We start from the raw sequence: 23,017 nt of genomic DNA on the forward strand, positions 1-23,017 counted from the left end.
CCCTCTCTCTCAAGGAGTCACCATAACCCTCTTCACAGCAGATTGTCTGTCATTATATAGTTTCTTTCCTATTGTTGCTTTGATGGGAAATGTCATGCAACCTGTGGAGGGGAGTAGTTCCAGAAGAAATATTTTGAGAATGACTGTTGAGCCAGTTTGGAAGTTGTGTAGCTGCAAAGTTGTATGGAATGGTTCTCTCTTCAGTTTGTATGTGTCATTCCTTTCTTTTTCTGCTTTATGATTAAATACTGGTACGACATGATGGTAATATCTTTATATTGCATTATTATTTATACTTGACTAGTCATAAAACTCATGGAGTTCATTTCAAAATCAATGTAACACCAAATTCATAAAATTTAGTGCAGATTACCATTTAATGACAACTTTTTAGATCCTCATTTTATATGGCATTTCAATGTCCATTCAGATTGAAATTTCATCTGATGGGTAAGGAAAAGGAGACGGGGCGGGGGGTGGGAGTAGTCACTTGCTCAGGGTTACTCAGCTGGAAGTGGCAGATACCACCAAACTCCCATTCCAGTTCTCTTTCCACCAAAGCAGGACACCTCTCCATTTGCTGCTGATTCTTGGTGGTACATAGATTTTCCATATGTCTCTAATTCCCATTGTCAAAATTGGCAATGGAGAGAAAAGAAAAGTAAAAAAGGAACATACATCAGTACAAAATTTTACTGGCATTAAGAAAGTTCTTTTGCATATGCAGATTTTTTGTTCTTATGGTCTGTTTTAGTGGAGACTTATAGAATGAAAATCCTGCCTGGTGTTTGACTATAATTCCTCTAAATTTCTCTGTTGAAATAGCTGAAGTTCAGTTTAAGAAAGCAAGCTTCCATGAGCACAAATTCATTTTGACTCATATAATGTACTATATTGTTTACAGTTTTAATAATGTCAAAAATTGAACAGTATCAAAATACCATTTTTAAGATAATCATTAAAACTATAAAATATAAGTAAGATGTGAATAATTTTAAACATGCCTCTTAGTGAATAAGTGACTTATGAATTGTAACATGGAAACAATGACTCTTCTCTTCCATCATTAATTTTAATGGATATTTTTAATACTATAATATGTACCAGTCCTTTGAAAGCTTCAAAGAATCTACACATGGAATTTATCACATAAAAATTACAATGAGTTCTTCGAGTAACACGTATGTTTTTGTAAGCAGACTGTATAAATTAGAATTTATTGGCATGTATAAATGAAACTTATGAGATCAGTATCACCTATAATTAATGTTTTATTGAGATAAAATATTTATTGTTCATCCTTGTTCTAGGGATAAAGATAAACATGGCCACAAAATATTGTACAAACTACTTGGACCATCAGAACACAGAAAATTGGCATATGGATTAAAATATTCAATACAACCTATAACAAATAATTATACATATGCTTATTCACTCACCCTCCATCCTATAAAGAGATGCTTTAAAGCTACTGTATGCCAAATTTAGGGGCACTTAAAAACAAAGCTCCTTGTTTTTAAGCCAGTGATTTTTTTACAAATTTTTTAACCCAGTGATTTTTTTCTAGAAATTTGTTCTAAGAGAAGACTTTGAAAAAATAAATCTACAGAAAAACATATTCTTAGTAGCATAATAGTATAATTTTACCAGAAAAACTGGCAGCAAAGTTTGTGCCCACCAATAGAGGGATAAATAAATAACCTATATCATATTAATCTAAAATAATATGCATGCATTTAAAATAACAAATATAATAATGATTTTATTTGTATATTTTGAAGTTTACAAAGTTGTTTTCCAAATATCTCATTTTAATGATACAAGGAAAATGCTGATAAAATATCAAAGTGATATGGTAAACAAAATCTATGACTACAACTGCATAAAACTCTACACATAGCTAAATGTTGGAATCCGTATCTACATGTGTGTGTGCACCTAGTGAAAACGCTGTAGTGGTGAAAGGAATGTAGATACCACTTTCTTTAATATTACGATATTTAAATTTAAACAGAAAGTTGTCCTAATAGTATTACTAAATTTTAAACAGGACCATAGAGTGATTAGTACCCTTGCATAGATTAAAATTTTTAAAAAAGTGTCTTTTTGCATGATAAAATAGAATCCATAAACAGGTCTTTTACTCTTATTTCCATGTGAATGCATAAATTGAGTTTTTCAATTGTTTTTTAATCAACCAAAATGAAATGTAGTAAATGATAGTAGTTCATTCCATAAAAATAAAATGTAAGTATATTCAAGCTTTATTTAGTTTCCAAAAATAACTGGAAATCTAACAGTAGCAAAACTAAAGGGTGGGGATAATGCAAATATAAATTTGTTTAGTTACAGTCCAAATGAAGACAGAACATAAGTAACAGTACTACTTATTATTTTCCTGAAGAGCATTTAATGGAAATCATTGTTTTGAAAATATCACATTGTATATTTTTGAGCCTTTAGCTCAATAATATATAAAGAGCATGGTGAGCTCTCAATTTCATTTGTGTTGACTTTTTGTTTAAAGAGCAAAACCCGTTCTCTTGAAATATAGCCCTGCTCAGCCAATGAAACTTTTTGTCCATATGAGCATGTTAGAAAACTTTATTTCAATTTAAAAAGAAAAACATGGCTAAGACTTAATTACTGAAAAGTAAAATACTGAATTTCTGGATTTGGTCTTGCTATTTTTCCAGTTTCTCAAATACTGTTTTAACAAACAAACAAATAAATAAAACATAAGCAGGAAGATGAACTTTAGGTTGAGTCCAAATAATCCTGACTGCCTCAAGGTTTCTTGTGTTCAACACTGTTGTTCCCAAGAAATATATACACTAAGGCCTGGAGCCTGCCGTTTACTTAACAGGATAATTTTTCGTTATTTTTCTCGTAATCCTGAGTTCTCTACCAGCTGGCTCCCAGTTAGGTCAGAAAGATACAGAACACAAACGGAAGTGCAAGTAAGGCCTAAGTATCATCAGCAAGCAATCTCTCTGCCAGGTACCCTGCTACTCCCAAAGAGGAAGTTAGTGTTGCTGTTATAGAAAAGATCTCTCTGAAATGCATGCTAAGGCGAGATCATTTTTGAGAAGACAATACCTTTTCTTGGTCATGTATATACTGTTCATTTATCTTTCCCCTTTCAGAAATTAGTAGTGACCCCCAAACTGTGATTATGTATTCATGAGTGTATATCATGCTATTTATATTGGCACCATACCCATTCTCTCTACGTTTGAGCTTACACACCCACACAAACACACATCTGTTGTTTTCCCTATTTCTCTCCTAAAAATCAATGAAACCACTACCTTATATTTTCCTTATAATACTGCAGCATCTCAAAATTTTTTAGTGTATTCATGAATGTTTTGAATGCACAATGTGAGAGTAGTGGTAATAACAGGTCAAAGACTGAATTTTTCCAGTTCCAGAGATTATAAGCATGGTGAATTAGCTTTGACAAGAAATATATTTTCAAAAATGATTCCCAAATATCTTGAACTAGAGTCACTAGTCTTTCTTCTTTTTCTTTCTTTCTTCTTTCTTTCTTTCTTTCTTTCTTTCTTTCTTTCTTTCTTTCTTTCTTTCTTTCTTTCTTTCTTTCTTTCTCTCTCTCTCTCTCTCTCTCTCTCTCTCTTTCTCTTCCTCTCTCTCTCTCCTTCCCTCCCTCCCTCCCTTCCTTCCTTCCTCTTCTTTCTTTCTTTCTTTTATGGTAGTAATAGACATTGAAGAACATTTAGAAAATGGAAAAAGTTCAAGAAGAAAATAAAATTACTATAATCAAACTAGAGATAAAATCTATTAACACTGCAATGCATATTTTGCAGATTTTCTACAGTATTAAATATTTATTACAAAATTCAGATAACATTGCACATACTACTTTCCAATATTCTTTACTCAGTAAATGTACCATAAAGCATCTTAAAAATTGTGACATGGTGTTCTAAATTTCAATCATTATTGTACCATGGCATATAGATGCATTTTATGATATATTCTCGGGGCACTGACACAGATATTTTTGAAGATTTCACCCTCCAGGATAGGAAGCTGGAGCACCCCTGTTCCCGTGCGTCCCAGGCTCCCAGAAGGAACTCTGATGGAAGGGCCCTTGCTGCCAGGTGGCTAAGAGCCCTGTTTGCAGATGACCTGTCTGTACTTTCCTGTCATGCTGTCAGGGGGTGACAATTACACTGTAAGACTGTATTTAAAAAAAAAATTAAGTATTTCCAATGATCCTGACTGTCCATTTTAAAATAACTTTACATGCACAGAAATCCTTTTCCTTGCATTCACAAAGAAACAATCTTCAGGTTCTCCTCCCTCCCTTATTTATGCTCCAAAGTATTTGTTTTTCCAAAGCCACTTAATATATTTAGGAAACCTTTCAGTTAAACTGGAACAGTGGTTCTTCCCATCTTAGAGCAGAAAGGGCATTAATAGATCATTTTGCATACAAAAAATAATTACCATCCAGTAAAAAAGATAATTATGTTTTAAAATACAGTAAATTATGACTTCTCAGAAAGTGCTTGATTTCATGATTTTAACTACACAATTGCGACTTTACAACAGATTTTAAGCATCCAAAGTAGTTGAAATGCTAAAGGCTTACACGTTTCAGAATACTCTAAATTTTTCCCTAAATACCTTCAATGTTTTAACAGTATTTGATTTCCCTAGCTTATAGATTTTATCATGGGGAGTTGTTTCTAAGTCCTGAGAAAAGGAATCAAACTGACAAGAGCAGCAGGGAAAATGTGTTAGAAGAACGCTTTCTCATTAGATCACAAACGAGAAACAACTCCGTCCTGCTCATCCATGAGCGCAGCTCCACCCTGAGTGGAGGGACTCAAAGGCCGTCAGCCGGACCTCCTTGAATATTTGTGTGAAAGTAAACGCTGCCGCCAGGACACATCCAGGAGAGGCCATCATCGGGCAAGACGGGCAAGGACCCAAAAGAAAACCAAAACATCTTACTCACTTTCTCCACAGGATCACTAACGCTAACCTGTGCCTTCACAGGCTCCCTTCTTCCTACGTTTAAACTTCAGTGCAAGGTTTTTTTTAATACATGTTTCTGAAATGAGGATCTTAAAATCCAACAGAAGAAATGAAAAGTCTGAGACGAAGAAGGGAAGGAGGCGATAAGAAGAATAACAAGTTCTTCTTATCTGCTGCGGAATGACACTCGGGAACACTGGCTGTAGTGTCTGAAAAACGCCATACCTTTACGGAGCCACATAAGACTTTGAAGAGAGTGCCAAAAACTATGTTTTCATTTTTATCATATCTAACTTCAGAGAGAATTGCAAGCTTAGTGTAATAGTGTGTAACTTCAAAAGAAGTGACGATAATTTTTTTTCATCCTTCATTCAAAAATAAAATGAATTCGAGACCGAGAGGAAGCAGCTTGTTCGCTTTGCCATGTGTAATGTATGTCCTTACGGGCTTCACAATAGATTGGCTCTTTTTTTATGAGGCCACTAGAACCAGTGGGTTGTAGTGAGTGTCAAAATGTGTGTTCTGAGCAAAAGGATCAATGAATTGAATACCAAACAGCTGAAGGCCACTCGGCTTCTTTTATGAGGGTTGATTGGCTATTTAGGGTACCGTTAGTGTTTTGGGGTTTTTTATCACAATTTAACTTGAAAAATTTAGGTTACAGTATCTATTCTTTTTTGCACTATTTATTTTGACTTATTATTAACTTGGTAATATGTCTTTCTAATAAAAATTTCTGAAACAAACTGATTCTCTCTGCAAGACTTCCAAATTTATAGATTTCTTTCTAAAGCTAGGTTTAGGGAGGATGAGAAGGCTGGGTATATGAAGGAATTCTGGATGGTGCACTTTGCAGATAGGAATGTTCAAAGCAGAGGCAAGGTATAATCAAAGGCCAGAATTCTCCAAAAAGATTGCAGAAATTTGGAAAAGGGAGATTGGATGCAGAAATGGAGGATTTGGTAGGAATAGGACTGCTGGCTTGCAGACACAATTTCAAGGTCTCACTCACAGCTGGGAGTGCCACTGGAAAAGGGGAGAATGGAAACATATACCATGTAGGGCTCAGTTCAGACTCTGCCTCTATCTATTATAAAAGTTAACATTTAGTAAATACCCTAAAGAAGACTTTTTGGTACTTGTATTCTTGCCTTTCCTACCCCCACTATTTAAAAACAAAATTTTATTTCACTTTCTTTTTGACAAAGTTATAAAGTAACAAATTTACACTGAATATGGGACCCTAGGACTTGCTGACCTGGACTGTAATTCAAGCTCTACCAGCCAGTGGTAACAGTGTGCAGAATGACTATTCTCATCTGTGAAATGGAAATAATTGCAGCTACGGGGTCACTGTGAGGATTAGCTGAGATAATGTCCATGATGCTCCCAGCCCTGTGTGTTTTATGAGACAGGTGCTCACATTGTTAGTCCCATTCCTGGTCCCCAACCCCCACCCCACCCGAAACAACCTGATCTTTAAATAACGCATATAATTGTAGGAACATTAGCATGGATGCCCAGAAGCATTTGTTACTGAATTAACTCAGCAGTGAACTTGGCATTCCATCCCCAACCTTTCCCCTTCATTAATCCCCTTGGGGAAGACCCTCAAACACAGGAGTACCACAGGACACCAGGTGAACTGTGAAACCAGCCAAACACATGAAGGTTTTCTGTCAGGGTTTCAGCTGATCTTGTTCTGCCTCAAAGACCACATGGAACTCTGGTCGTGTGCTTGCTGCCATCCCGATCCGCCACAAGGAGGACAGAAGTTCAGTAAAATCTTGAACTCTATTTATAGCCCACTGGAAACAGACACTTTGTTGTGAAGCCTGAGTCCTCTTGAAAACCCAGAAGGTAGATAAATTGCTCAAGTCACATGGCTGGTGAACATTGGTGATTGGGGAGGGAAGAGGGGAGAGGAAAGTGCCAGAAGAGTTAAAATAATTTCCTATTGAAGCTATTGATCTAAACATCAGTAAATATCTGTATACCTATAAGAAAAAATATACAGCTAAGAGAAATAATATTTTGTAATATGCTTGAAAGCTTAAATATTGTTCCTTTTCCATTTCTGATAGGAAAACCAAAATATGGGAAATAAGAACCTAGGAGACTCTGCAGGGAAACATTTATAAGCATGTTTGTATCTGTTTATAATATATACATGCAGAATCCTTATGTTTTAGACAAGAAACGCCTTCTTGAAACCTCTCCAAATTAGATGTGGAGAAGACAAGACTAATCTTGAAAAGGATGCTAGGAATTTTTATGAGAATTTTAAATCAATTCTTCCAGTCAATTCTGAAACAAATACATCTTTACTATCTTTTTAATATTGGGGAATGTTTGCATAATTCTAGTATTACAGAAAAAGCAAGACTCCATTAATATGAATTAGTTTATGGACCAAAAATGATTTTGCTCTTCAAGTAATTATTTTATTATGATTTTGGCAAATACTCAATTTTGTAAGACCTTTCTTTATGCCTTGTTACATGGAAAGGGTTTGCAAAAACTTTTTGGTTTGGAAGTATATCTGGGCCAATAGAATAGCTACAGAGAAGTCTGTGTGTGTTGGGGGAGGGGGGAGGGGGAGAGGGAGAGGGAGAGAGAGAGGGAGGGAGGGAGGGAGATTAATGCTTGAAGAGTGCCCCTGGGGTTAGCAGATTGGCTCAGTGCCATTCAGGGATTCTCAGATTTACTGCTTCTCTGATTATTGTCACAGCTCTGATTTATGGAGTTCAGAATGTCTTGAACAGCAAGGTGTCTGAAGCTTAGAGTCTTTCCTTGATGATCCCCCGTGTTCCTCTTCCTCATACAACCCTTCTGCCTGTGTTCACCTTGCGGTGACCTTGCAGAACTCAGCGTTTTCACCTGAGCTCAGTAGCTGGGGAGAGGGCAGTGGTTTCCATTCCTGGATGATGGAGTCATGGGAGAAACTGCAGCGAACCAGCAGAGGGTAGGACCAAAGCCTGCTCGACTTCAGTGTGCTTTAAGCGGATCAGGACAGAGCAGCTGCTCTGTCTCCCAGCCTGCAAGTGCAGCTTGCATTTGTCACTGACCACTGGAGTGTGTATTTGTGCAAGGTGAGAGCTGGGTGCTTTTTCGTTAATTTAGAGACGGATTGCCAGGGATTGCTGCTGACTGTGTTGGATGGGTTGGGGGTATTTATAGCACCACCCATTCAGGTCCTAGACTGTATGTGGGTTTATTTATGCCCTTGTTTTCCGACGTGATCCATTCGGCTTTCCACGGTGTCAAATTGTGGCAATGGATTGGAAGTAGTGCTCTTCTTACACTAAAATGTGATCAGTTTGGTGCCGTTTTCTTGGATTCTTTCACTAATTGCTGCTGCCAAATGATACGGCTGTTCGTGTACAGAATCCCAGTGCTGATTTGAAAGCATATGGAAACTGCTTTAGGTGTGAATCTGAACTGCTAGATTTTTGGAGTACTTGCTGTGGTATATTATTTGCTTCCCCCACATTTTAGTGGTTGAAAGTTTGGAGACAAAGGGTGTCTTAGGTTCTAATCTGGTGATACAAGTTCCGTGGGAGTTTTCTGTGTTTTTGCTTGTCAAAATGAAAACTTCTGCTTGGCCATTATGTGTGTGTGGTGTGTGTGTGTTTAAAAAAATGTTTGAGAACCAAAAGAAAACCAAACAACACTTTGCTATGTTTTGATGTACTTCTGATTACTCTGTCAGCTTATAAAGCTCTGTTGTCAGCATGTGTGAATTTGGAACTTATGTCTTGTGAACACAAAGACGGCACGGCCGACGCCAGTATGCAGGACGTACTGGAGGGCGTGCATGTGCCCTCCCATTCAGCATGTGCTCTGGGTAAACTGACAGGCCTTCATCCAGCACAGTGTTGCACGTTAGATAGTGAACTGAACCCACCCCAAACATAAAAGAGGTACATTGTGTTTTATCTAAATAAATATACAGGAGGTTGTATTCAGGAGATACAGGCCTAGAAAAGGGACACATATGAGTATTTGGTATTGTATAAAATGGGTAAGAAACAATTCAAAATTATCACATTTTAAATGGAGGGAAAAGATAATGTATTAAAACGAGAAATAATTATAATGAAATACTAAAAAGTCCTTCAACTGTTCAAATTTTAGGTCTGATGAAAGAACAATAGCATATCTGAGAAACTTTAGTCAATGGAAATGAAGCCAAGAGCAAAAATTCTTAATAAAACACATTGTCAACCTGTAGCACATACTTGTCTGTCTTAAGTTGGATTCTGTTGCTGAGACTGATAAAATTAGAATTTTTTTAAAAATGTCCATTTTAAAGTTTTATTTAAAATTGGTCTCCATTTAGGTAGGTTTTGAAGACAAACCAAGTAAAACAAATTATATTCAAATATAGTGAACATTGAAATTGTTCAAAACACCAGCTAACACAACATCAAAGTCATTTGTCCTACTTTTACATTGTCAGTCGAGAAGGAAGGGTCCGATATTCTAAGTTAGGACGCCACCTGTTGCTGCATGCCTGGGACTGCTCCGTCCCTCGGGCGCCCTCTCCAGGCTCCTTGCTCTCAGACGCTGTTGGGAAGGTGAGCAGAAGACACCCGACTCCAACACTGCCATGCTTTCTCTGCGAGTTAAGAAGGGCAAGTTTTATTGGGCACATATGGAGCTTGAGGTGTACAGAGATTGGTAGTTGGCCTTTTTATATTGGAGCCTGCACTAGTTTGGCTTTTCTGCTGCCATGATCTAAAATTTGGCTACTTCTTTATAAGGGCATAACGGGACTTTATCACCGTGACTGAGGAGACATAATGGAGGGCCTCTGACACTGTTCTATAAACACAAGAGTGTCCGTGTGTCTCCGATGATTGTGGTCCAGTGTGATGTCCCTCTGTCCCCATGATTAGCTTTCAAGCAAAAGAGACTAGAAACTTAGTCATCTATTTGGTGAACCATATCAGTGTAAACAGCCACGAAAAGCCTTGAATTGTGTCTGTGTTTATCCTTTAGATGAGTAAAGAGGTTTAGAGATTATAGGTACTGACCTCAAAGCACATGCCAGTCTGTTCAAACACATTTACTTTTATGCCATTAAACTCTCCTAGTTAAAGATAAAATGTTAGCCTTTACTTACATATTTGATAGGTATCTCTAACTTTTTTAAAAGCTTAAACTTCTTAATACATTGTGCTCTCACTCCCTCTCTTTCTTCTTTTAGCTTTATATTTTATTCTAGACTTTCAACTTTCAGAGTCTCTAACTTACTGAACCTTCTTTCTTTAGACCTACACTCAATCTCTTCACCCTGGTCCAGAAAGCAATAATGATTTGTCCCCTGGGACTGGGGAAAGGCCCACCTGCCCTGAGACGGAGAGATCACTGCCCTCGCTGTGAGCAGAAAATGGGGCTTGTTAGTGGGAAAGAGTGGGATGAATGGCTGCCAGGCACAGGATGACCTTGTCTGTCATACCGGCATCTCTGCTCTTCATGCTTTCTTACTATCTAGTGTCGAACTAGGCTTGGAAACCTTTATCAACAGTTGTTTACACATATTGACACAGTTACACTTTCATAAAGACATTTGATAAATTGAGATGAAATATGATTATAGTGTATGGAGTTGGCTTAAAGCAGTATCAGCAGTTTTTATGTTTCTTTTCCGTATCATTAAGGTCATTAAGTTCTGTTTTGCTTACTAACTCCTCCCAAAGAAGTATAGATTTGGATGAAGCAATGAGCACTCATACAGCTTTAAACTATTACTTCCGGACTCCTTAAAGTAGGCCTGGGCTATTTGGGAACAAGAAACATGACGGGCAGTGTGTGCGATACAACTACTCCCCTGGTAGAATGTGTCTCTGAGGCCAGCCCCTGGGCTCTTTAGTGCACCACTGGGCTGCGAGAACGTGGTGGCTGGAGCGGGAGCAGATGGCAGCAGGCAGGTTTCCATCCAAGACAGAGACTACAACGTTTTCTACCAGTCTGCTCACGCGGCCTGCCTCATTTGGCTGGAGTCCGGCGTGTCTTCTAAAGAAGTGGAACTGGTAGAGTCTGGGTGCTGGAGGATGGGCCCAAACTGTGACTGCTTGTGATCCTTGGCCATCACAGCAAGTGCTTACCAGACTAATTTATCTCAAATACTTATTTTTACAACCAATTCAATTCCTGTCTTTTAAACGCTTAAGTTATTTCTTCTAAGGCAGACTTCAAACCTGACTCCAAGGGTCTACCCATGTTTCCCCTAATAGCTTCCCCCTACCACACACAGCAAATATTTTTTTTAAATACTAATATTGAACTAAACTCGTTATGTTTTAATAACCAAATGATTCTCATAAATATATAATTCAAATAATCACTTTAAGAAAATGTAATTACAACTTCAAGTATTTCTAATGGCCAAAAAACCATCAATAGAAAATTATTGCAAAGTTTTCTACTATAGGCATATTGGGTCTTAAAGGAATGTTCAAGAATTCTACTCTGACATATCAAGATCAATAAAAAGACTTTTATATGCTTTCCTCTGATAAAATATTTTACCAGTCAGCATGCTTGGCCTATTTTGATAATAAAGTACAGAACTAACTGGAGGTTGCGCCTCCCATCCTCTTGTAGAATGAGTTTCACTGGACTGAGGACTGAAAGAAGTACCTCCTTTTCTTTATAAGTTTATGTAAGAACTATGTTTTTAAACATAGGTTTTATTATTATTCAGGTATAGTGAGATCAACAGATCAGAGGAGACACGATCACCACTGAAAAGGATGTTCGTTACGCACAGTTCTCAAGAAGTCCCTTTGTCATGTCACAAAGGGACATAAGGGAAAGAACCATGGTTGGCGAGAGGGAAGGGCAAATGTGGCTAAGAGCTTTCAGTGTAGTTGGTTTTGTTTTTTTTTTTTTTTTTTTTGAACAGGCAAGGCACGGTAGACAGGTTAGGATTGGCCAGTTTGAATAATTTTAGCAGGACCTTTTGGGCTGTCTCTAGTTTTGGGGGGGCACCTGGCCTTGAGGTGTACAGAGCAGAGGGCAAGTGGTCCAGAATGTGAGGGCCTTGTGGGAGTCAGATGCAGGATAGTGGGTGTGTGGGCTTATTTTCTATTTACATATAAAAGGCATGCTCCTAGGTGAGCCTCCACTGTCTTTAGGAATTGGCTAGCCCTGGGAGGGCCAGCCTCTCCAGGGTCAGCAAGACTCAAGATTTCAAAGGATCAGAAATTAAAAAAATAAAAAGACATGACTAATACAAATCAACACACCAAAACAATAGACTAGCATCATTTTCCCAAGTGTGGTGTTCACCTGGTTAGTGCACTATGGGCAACAATCTCTTGTCACCAAAAGTACCCCATTGATTCAGGTACCCCTTCTACTAAACTCCAGAAAGGTTTTTGTTTCATTTTTTTTAGTTCAGCACTTTGAAACAAAAGAAGGGTTGAAAAATCATTGAATCCTCTTTGCTGAATAATGAGGTACATGATAACTTGTCCCACACAGCTGTGTGTCATTTGATTTAGAGACTAACAATACCGTATTTTCTGCATAAAATGCACACCAACATTTTTGTGTGCATTACACATGGAATTATTATACCCATTATTACCTATTGTATGTAATCATTATACCCATGTATAATGCATCCTAATTTTTCCCTCAAAAATTTGCACAAAAATGTGTTATAATTATACACAGTAAAATACGGTAAATGCTTCCACATTAGGGTCTGTGTAAAACCCTTATTTAGACTAGACTTATTAAAAGAATTTTCTCTTTGGACATTCATCATTCACCTTTGGTTCAAATCATCTTCTGGCATTAGTTAATATACACTTAAATAAACAAAAGTGATTAAATTTACCAAATTCATTGCCAGGATTTTTTTCACATTCCTCAAGAGCCTTTCATACTGTTTCCAGTCTGTTTTTGTATTAAAGAAATTCAGAAGAGTAAAATGTGTTATTTTGCACAAACAAAAGCTGGTCTATTATTTCAAAGTATCCATGAACAGCCACACCTTCACAAGCAAATGTAAAATGGAGTGAGGAACGTTCACAAGCTGAGTAGCAATTCGGGTTCAGCCTGACTGGCAAAACTGATTCATAGTGTCCCTACCCCTCCGTTCGGCAGCAATGTACAAAGGGGTCAAAGAACTTTCAATAGTTGAATAGAATAATTCATTTATAAAATTAGAATATATGAGCACGTGTTGAAAATAACCCATAATCAAGGAAGAAGAAACCTCAGAAATACGGAGTTTTTCCCTTTCCCCATTTTCATTTTTAAACATTTGGGAAAGGAGAAAGCATATAATGGTGTTTCAATGCAAATGAAGTTTTTAACTCTCCCTAATTTCATTTCTTCATTTTAGATATTAAAGTTTCCCATAGGAATTTAATGTGTAATAAGTGTGGAAATTTGAAACAGTGGGGGAAGGATGTTTGAGTCGATAACAGGTATTGATATAACTAGACAGCCATTTGAGGGGAAAAAAGGTTTATCCCTCATAGTGAAATAAATTCTGAAGGAGTCAACGATTTGGATGTAAAATATGAAACCACACGCAAGCCAGAAGAAGGCTCTGGTGTGCTGATTGCGCAGTGTAGATGCCACACCCACCTTGTTACAGGGCAGCCAACAGCAGGGACGGAAATGCACCCCGCTGCTCAAGGGGCCCTAGGCTTGGTGGCAACCATGGCAGTGGCCTTAGCAGCAGGGAGGTGTGAAAAGTGGGCTTTTCTTGAGGTGAAGGGATTAAGAAGTACAAACTGATAGTTACAGAATGTCATGAGGATGTGAAGTATAGGATAGGAGGAATAATCAACAATATTGTAATATATATGGTGCCAGGTAGGTACTAAAAATATAGGGGGGAGCACTCTGTAAAGTATATGATTATCTAATCACTATGCTGTACACCTGAAACTAATATAAAATAATATTGGAAGTAAACTGTAACTGAAAAGAAAACTTAAAATAAAAAATACCTGAAAAAGAGTGGTATACCCTCTGCCATACCATCTGCCCCATCATTCTCTGTGTGTTTTAGGTACCTAAGCTCCTGAGATAAAGGCAAGCAGAGAAGGTGAAATGTCAATCACTAATTTCTTTTTTAATTCAAAGTTGATGTTTTGTGTTCTATTCTGGGGCCAGACAAGTATTAGGGAAAAATTGTAGATTAATTCCTTGCTCTGAAGTCTCCGGATTTCTAAACCTGACACTTGATTGAGGCCTCAGAGTAGCATCACTGTCTGGTATCTGCAGGTTTCTGCTGTGCTTTCCATGGGTGTGACAGGGGAATGGAACAGTGTCAGCTGTGCACTGGCCCTTCTGAAGTGTTACCAGACTAGACTGGACTGATTCCAGAAGCTCTCAAGGGGCGTGTGCTGGGTAGGGAACAGGAAGGTTTTAGCTGGAAAGCTTTTCCTTTAGGGTTTGTGCATTCTTTCTCCTTTTTCTCTTCCTAGTCTGCTAGTTAATTTCTTTATCCTGCAATTCCACCCTTTCCGTGACCTCTCCTTCCACCTCACATCCTCCTCTGACCTGGATAAAAGAAACACTCATGTCATTCACGCCAGGATTCTCAGGCTGGCAGGTTGTTTGGAACAATGTGCGATGTTCCTAGCAACAGATGAAGACAAATCTGCAGCACTTCAAAGCCTGCGGGCACTGAAAAACCACAGAGGACTACCTAGTTATGTTCGGAACTTCTGCTTGGTGGATTTGTATTAGCTAAGAAACCCAGAAAAGTTTTTAAGCATTTTTTGGTTTATTTTTGATAGAAACTTGGAAGGTATAACCAGTTTCTAAAACAGTCCTGATGAATTTAGTCAGGGTGCTGAGAATGAATGCCAAATGTGTCTATGCTAAAATCTGAAAGCAGGGTGTACAAAGTTCACTGGCAGTCACAGGAAGATGATTTTAATTACTGGGACTATTTTATATTCATTAAGAACACAGGCACTAGGGTCAGCTAGACCTGTTTTGAAATCCATGAATAAGTTGTTTAAATATGGGAGTTATTTAACCTTTTAAGCCTCAGTTTTACATCTGTAATTTATCATCGATCACATATTTTGAGGTTTACGTGATGAAATATGTAGATGGGCTTGTCTGTAGTAGGAATAATAAAAGAAGCTAATCAGTATAGGTTGTGAATAGAGATATTTTAGCAAATAGGATTGTCATTATTTTATGGATGAACAAGTGAGTTTTTTCCTACATCAGGCAAAAGGATAAAGATGGAGGAAGTTATCAGAGAGAGTAAGGCAAAAAAATAATGGGAGAGAAAACAGGGTAAATCTGTCTATCACAGAAGGGAGATGGGATTATTTTGTATGTAAATTCCCTCCATGGACTAACACAATATCTTACTCATAGCAGGTGCTTACTTATGCTTGAAGAATGAATAGATAAAGACTGAGGTAATAATAGTACTGGTAGAGGGACCTGGAAGGTTGTATAAAAGAATAGTTAAAAACAGTTCTAAGTTGTTCTATGTAAAGTATACTCTGTTGGTCAGACTTATCTATTAAACAGTAACAAAGCAAACAAACAAACAAAAAAAACACGAGTGAACAAACTAAAGAGAACAGGTATTTTGGTTGCACAGCATGTTCGTTCTCACAGTCCGCAGAGTGGAGCGCGGGAGAAACCAGAGTCCTTTGAACAGAATGACGCACCTGTCAGCTCTGAGGGATCGAGACCTATGAAGTCAGCATAGTTTCTGGTGGAAGGCAAAAGATGAACTCAGAGCCTAAACTGGGAAGACCATTAATCTTAAAAAAAAAAAGTCAAAATGGGCAGAGGGCCTCAACAGAAAAGAGCCTTTGGCATTTGGAGAGGGGCAAAATTTTATTATTTCTTGCTTTGCTTTAATTCCCTACTGAATGCCAATAACTCCTTTTGTTTACTGTGAAAACTCAAGCGCTTCTATCACTCCTATGCTTTTCCAAACACCCCTCAAGGGGGTGGTCCCACCCTCAGTCAGAAACCATGGAGAGTATAACAAATAGGATGAATTATATTCAGAAGAAAGCTTAGGGCCAGGGGTCACAATCAAGAAGTTAATGCCCTTGACTTTCAGGGCTCTTGTAAGCATGACTCGCTACACTTTTAAAGTGGAACAAAGGTCTATAATCCTTGTAAGTATTTTGTCCTTTTGCCGAGGAATGGTTTTGGATCATGTTTGGTGTGAGGCTGATTTGTAGGGACACTAATGGGCGAGACTAGCTTACTTCATTCTTGCCTACTCCGTCACATATAAATTTGTGAGCATTGTTGTCTTCTACTTATTGCAAGCTTAATAACTCTCATAATGTAGTTTTGAAAAATTTTATGTTTTTGTAGAAAGATGTCTCTGAAAGAAAAAGCACTTGGCAGGGCTGCTAATGATGCGCAAAGGATGTTACAGAGGTAGAATTCAGTGGGAATTCATAGATGAGCAGTTTTGAATAAATTATGGAATTCAAGTTTGGTAGTATTGATCACCTGTCAAAATTAAGTTCACCAAATGTATGATAAAAACAACAGCAACAGTACAACAAAATAGTGATTTTAGAATTGTTTTAACGCCTTTATTACTTTCCCAAATCTGCCATAACAAAGTTCCATGAACTGGCTGGCTGAAACAACAGAAACGTTCTGTGGATTAATCCTGTCTCTCAGTTCTGGAGACCCGAAGTCCAAAATCAAGGTGCTAGCAAGTCATCACTGAAGGTGTTGGGAAACGACCTGCTCCAGGCTGCTCTCTTGGTTTCTTGTAGTCTCAGGCATTCCTTAGCTTGCAGATAGCTTTCTTCTCCCCATATCGTTACATCACTTTCCTTCCGTGCATTTCTATCTCAATTTCCTCCTTTTTATAGGATATCAGCCATATTAAATTAGGACTTAGCCTGTTGAGCTCATTTTAATTTACTTATCACTGTAAAGACCCTCCCTATTTCCAAATTAAAGTCCTGGGTGGTAGGACTTTAAGGTATCTTTATGGAGGAGACACAATTCAACCTATAACACTGGTTCAAGACCGATGATAGGAGAGAACCTAGGAAAATTCCAAGTACAGGACTGGCTGCTTTATTGTTTCCATGCTCTTCAAAGTATGGCCAATGGACCAGCAACATCAGTGTCCTCTCAGCACCAGTTAGGAATTAGGATGCAGAACCTCAAGCCCCATCCTAGGCTTGCTGCATCAGAATCTGCATCTTTACCTAGATCCCAAAGCATTTTTTTTTTTTTTTTTGTGCACTGATGTTTGTGAAGAGCTGGTCTAGCTTGGAGAATAAAAGCCCTGTTCTCAAATGCAAAGAAGGAGAACAGCAATGACAAAAAAAGTGTTTATGTGTGGAGGCCCCACTGATAGTGCATGTAGCAAGTAGGTCCATTATTCCAGCACAGCTGTGACATAGTTGGTTATAAAGAGGATATTGATTTCTGGGGATAGTTTTAGGAGTTAAGGTTCAATATTCATTTCCTTTACTGTAGATTATGCCTTAGAAGCAAATTCAGAAGATCATCATATACAGAGAGAGCTCAGATTCTTTTTCCTACACTTACTATATTTTCTAAGTTGTTTCTTTTCTGCAATCTGTTCTACAATTCGAGTTGACCTAGCTAGCTGAGTCATACAGTATTGGGGAAAAGACATTTGAGTTGATAGCATTGCCTTCTAAATGATTAAAAACATGCAAACTCTTCTTTTATTTCTGCCTTTTTGTTCCATAGTCTTTGTGCTTCCCTAAAATTTTAATTCAGCCAGAAGTTGTGGTTGTAGAGCCTAAGTTACATGAAGACAAATAGAAAGAAAGAACTTAAAAATAAAAGATCCAGAACCAAACTTTGTCCTGGAATCAGCTTGGGCAAGTTCTAACAATAGCTGGGCAAGTTCTTACAATAGCTGGGCAAGTTCTTACAATAGCTGGGCAGTAAATATGGCCGGCTTCCTGAGATGAAGTCTGAGGGCATGGTTCTAATGGGGGTGGGGACTTGAAGTGACATATGATTGTCCACAGAATTAAAATATGCTCAGGAGGAATCTGCTTCTTTATAATCCAGGAGAGTGGCAAGTATACAACAGGAACCATATCCTGATTTCAGTAAAACTGCCGTACAGTGGATAGTATTCTGGATAAATTTCCCTCTATGGGAATGAACCCTTGCAATTAAAAATTAGAGAGTTCTTGACGACAATTCTACAGTCTTCTCTTGAGATCTCTTGGTTTAGATTATAAGACAAGTACTGGTATTTCTGATCCGTTAGCTTTATCTATATATTAAGTAGTAAAACCATACTTTGAAAATGTACTAATGACATCATTTAATGGTCTTGATCATCCGTTCTGCTAACATTCTTCATTGCAATGGAAAAATGTTGAGACAGAATAGTGAGTATGTATTGTTACTATGTGCCAGCCACTTTCCTCTGTGCTCTACAAACTTAAGCTCATTTAATTCTAGCAATGCTGTAAATTAGAGATGAAATTGTGCAGATGAAGAAATCGAGGCAGACCTGCATCTCATTGGAGAAAACAGAACAGAACAGAACAAAACAAAAACACCTGACAGAATAAACTTCAGTAAGTTTGATAAGAACACCTACTTAAGAAAAGTAGTGCACATTCATAATTACTTAAGGGACAGAAAGAATCATTTTTCCTGAGACAGAGTTTAAATAAGTAGCCACGTCAATTAGTGTCAAAGTCAGAATTCTGGGTCTGATTCCAGACTCCATGGGCATGACCACTGTGGATACCGCCTGTCAAGTAATCATTCTCAGTATCTCATTAAAAGGCCAAAATAACTACTTTAAGATATGTTTTTAAAACATTTTTATTGCACAGACAGTTATTACTACAGATGCACCCCCTTTTTGTGGAATTGTGTCCTTGCTCAAGTGTTATATTTTAGGTACATTTCCTTTCAGATACTGGAATAAACCAAACAAAATGCTTTCTATACCTTTCCTCCCTCACGAACACCATACCCTCTCAATTTAGCTGCTCTCTGCTTATTCACGTGAGGACACACCTTAGTGGTCTTTGCTCTTCCTCTCTTTGCTTCTACCTTGGCCAAACTGAGCTCCATGCTTTTATTTATTGTGTTTTTCTGGTCTATATGCTGTTCTAACGCAAATCACAAGTTAGTGGCCACAATCTGCATATTGTTGATGGTGTTCTCATTAAAAACTAATTACCTTAAGTGCCATCTAATATGTGGTTGATACGTGCTTAATACCAAAATATACTTTTTCTAAGTATCTTTCTGTATTTATATTTTGTTTACTTATTGGGCACACCTTTAGGTCATATTATTAGGCAAGAAAGCTTAAATTAATTATTATAATTCAAGCTTATATCTAAGGCGAGTGATTGAAAATTGTACAAAATATGTGAAGAGGAACTTTCTTTCAAGTTAAAAATGTTACTAAAGGAGCAAGCTTCCTGCAATTTTCATCTTTTTGCTACTGAATCCTTCATTCTAGCACACATACATCTTTTTTTATTTGATAGTGCTCTGTGTTCTTGAAGTATAACGTATTATAAAATTTGTATTATAATTAAATTCATGCATCTTTAAGGCAACCAATATTTTGTTAGTATGAATAAGAAATAATTTTATCACTTTAAGTCTCTGTTGAAATCAGTACACACCTTTCAACATTGATATACATTTAGTTAAAATACGTATTTTCAAAATGCATTCATGTCTGTGCCTTTCAGTACAAATTTGGATGTATTCAAATGGTGTTATTCAGTAAAATGGGAACTATGGGTAGATTTTGAAACTCTGAAATCAACTACTGATGCCACAAGGAGAAAAGTAGAAAATGTTATCTTTAACAATTATTTCACATAATCCCACAATTTCCATACAAGTTCTTTAAGAAGGAAATGGTGATGAAAGTATTCCTCTTTTAGAGCCTTTGAATTCCAATTATTTATGTGATTGAGATGGTAAAATAATTACTCTAGACATTTATTTACCCAAATTCCCCCCTATGAAGTGGTCATAGTATAATTTCTATCTTACAGCAAAGGAAGCAACTGAGTTTTAGAGAGAGAGACCTACTTCCCAACTATCATATAGCAGAGTTCGGGCCCGAACTTAATTGACTTTGAGACCAAAAAGGCCATGGGATATTCAATTCTTGTCTAACCAGACTGCCAAGGAGCATACTGCTGATGTGTAGGCCTGTGTAATACTGCTGAATGAAATGTGTTCCCTGAATGTGTTTTATATACAGGTATACTCAGGTGAGGTGAAAGGAAGAAAATTTCACCATTTCAACCCAACAAAATTGACTATGTATATTGCTATATAAAATTTGCTCTATGTATATTGGACTTTTGCATCCAATTTCATTTGAGGAAAAATTTCTACTAAAAACTAACAAAAGTAAATCAACAGAAAACTATGCTATGATGAAAAACAATGAATGATAATTGTCAAATAATAATAATATCTGATACACATAAAGCAAGAAACTATTCTAAGTAATTCTTGTTGTTGCCCAGTGAGATAAGTTCTACTGTTCTCGTTTCATGGATGGGGAAAGTGAAAAGGTTCAATGACACCCAAGGTCTCAGCAACTAAAGAGTGGAGTTGGAATTAGAACCCTGGCAGTCTTTTCCCCAAATCTGGGCTATTAAGCACTATGCTATACAGCTTATGGGTTGTAAAAAATAATAATAAGACTAAAATAGTAACAAAAATAATGCATAATATAGATCTCACTAAGTACAAGACACTAAGCATTTACACATAAGTCTGTTTACAGCTCCCTTTCCCTTAGGTAAAAGAGACAAAAAGATGTAGGAATATGCCTTTGAAACTGTTGAATATTTTAGATATAATAAATGTGTTGTCTGTTGGACATATATCCTATAGATCCTGAACTTGAGTGATATAAAGGGAATGAACATGTACTCCTGAAGAAATAAATGCATAGTTAGTATGATTCAGGGGTTCAAAACTGTGTTCTCTCCCCTAACCCTGTACGAATTCAGCTCTCCCTTCATTTCTCTGAGTTTAGAGGAGGGTTCTGGAGTCGGAGCATCTCAGTTCAGGTCCTGACGCTCTCTGATGCCCCAGTGATGGTGGGCTACTTATCTAACCTGGATTTCCTAGCAGCTACATCCACAGACTGGAAGGACTAATAACATACACCATAGGGCCGTGGTGAGGACTGAAAAAATGTAAAACACTTCTATTGTTGTTATTACAAGACAATAAACCAAATCTTCCAGGTCCATGAAATGTATAAAACATTATAGAACTGCCCCTTTAACTCAATCAAACTGGTTCCATAATATGAAGATCAATAAAATAAAATAAGTCAATTATTCTGTGGTCATGAATTCAGTCCATGAAGAAAACTGACAAGGCACATTATGTACACATCAGCTGTGGTAAAAATAAGTCAACAGTGTTTGTAGAAGGCTTGTGATGTCTGGATTACTGGATTACCAGCTGTCTGGAAAAAGAACATAGCTTCCTCTTTTGTTGAATGCGGTCTGCCAGCCAGCTGGCATAAGAGGAAGAGGAAGGGAGCTCATGTTCATTGAGCATCTATCTGTGCCAAGTGCATCGTGTAGCTTGTCTCATTTGGTTCTCCCAACTTGATGGTGGGATGGTATTAAAACCCCTGGTGTAACATGGGGGACCAAGGTGAGGGAGGTCAAATAACCCAGCCAAGAACCTGCAGCTAGTGAATGGGCTTCTAAGTACATATTCAATCAGGATACACCATTGGCTGCTTTCGAAAATGCTAAATATACTCACCATCAACCAGTTGGAGTTAGCAGTAAAAATAAAAATTTCACATTAAGAAATACCACATTTCACATTAAGATATTTAAAATGGCATAATCATCAAATGCTGTTTATAAATGGCCTCTAGTTTTCTTGCCATCAATAATTTACTCAAACGCTTATATCTTTCACTTCCATTTTTGTTCTCCCTCTTTATAACTTTTCATATTTCTTCCTTATTACTAAGATAATAATGGAGGAAAAAAACTATACAAGGGATGAATATTATGTACCTAAGTAAGAAACATTAAATGTATGAAAACATTTTTCTGGTAAGTGTCCATAAGAAATGAACTCATGGAAAGTAATAAATTTGTCATTGTTGAGTCAAATATGCAAGTTACAATTAGCAGTTTTATGACTGCCTTTAAGTTTTGAAATGATTAATGGTCCAGCAAGATTTACTATTTGAATTATAACTGCCATTAAAATGCAAGGTTTGTCAGTTCTTTTTGTACGATAACACATATAGAGAGTACCAAAATTAAAATAAAAACTGAGTCATTTGTCAGGAAACTTGCATTCTAACTGTGCATTCTATTTTCATCTGTGATTTACAGGTAAGAAAGGGTTAATTATCTAGGTAAGTGGTGAAGCTAATTTCAAAATTCAAGATGCAAATTACATAAGAGGCAAAGAGGGCTTAAAATAAAATTGATAATTGAGTCATAATTTTTGACTTTAAGTCTATTCATCCATGGTAGGTCAGAAAGCAGATTATGGTTTTTAATAATTCTCTGAATATTTTTTTGTATTGGAAATGAAGAAGAGACACAAAGAGGGAAGCTTTAAGAGCTATATGGGGTCCCCTCCAGTCTTTGGCTGAGTACTGATTTGTATTAGCATGAGAAAAACTACCCAAGATAGTGGAACAATAACTAGAGAGCCGTAGACCCAATAATTCCAAAAGCCAGCATAGTTATGAATAGTTCACATTTATTGCAGCTGAGTGGGGAGAGTTTATAGTTCAGGAGGCAGGGAGTAGAGCCCTCCGAGGGGTATTATTATCATAATGATTGTGAGACAAAGTTAATCCTAGAATAAAGCTTTCTCTGAATCTTCTCTAATAAAACTTAAAAGCAAAACTCAAAAACACAGAACTGATTTTACTTATTATTTATTTATTTACTTATATATTTGCTTCTAGAGTTTATTCATTTTTTAAATTTTTTATTGTATTTTTTTCCATTGAAATTTAGTC

The 23,017-nt window shown here is 37.1% G+C and overlaps 1 protein-coding gene across 7 annotated transcripts in view; it reads left to right on the top strand.

Annotated features, from left to right (window-relative positions):
• The window catches only part of ARHGAP24 (Rho GTPase activating protein 24), a 494,910-nt gene that overhangs the window by 328,691 nt on the left and 143,202 nt on the right, over positions 1 to 23,017 (top strand). The window contains exon 1 of one of the 7 annotated variants that reach the window (XM_053923242.2): positions 6,855 to 6,873. The exons of 5 other annotated variants lie outside the window; for them this stretch is intronic. The gene's annotated coding sequence lies outside the window, so the exon portion shown is untranslated. Of the gene's footprint in view, positions 1 to 6,854; positions 6,874 to 7,759; positions 8,106 to 23,017 lie in introns of those variants that run through there. One more of the 7 variants, XM_045183729.3, reaches the window with a different exon arrangement.

The sequence above is a fragment of the Desmodus rotundus genome, chromosome 4 (genome assembly GCF_022682495.2).
Source record: "Desmodus rotundus isolate HL8 chromosome 4, HLdesRot8A.1, whole genome shotgun sequence".
In the NCBI taxonomy this organism is placed as follows: Eukaryota; Metazoa; Chordata; class Mammalia; order Chiroptera; family Phyllostomidae; genus Desmodus; species Desmodus rotundus.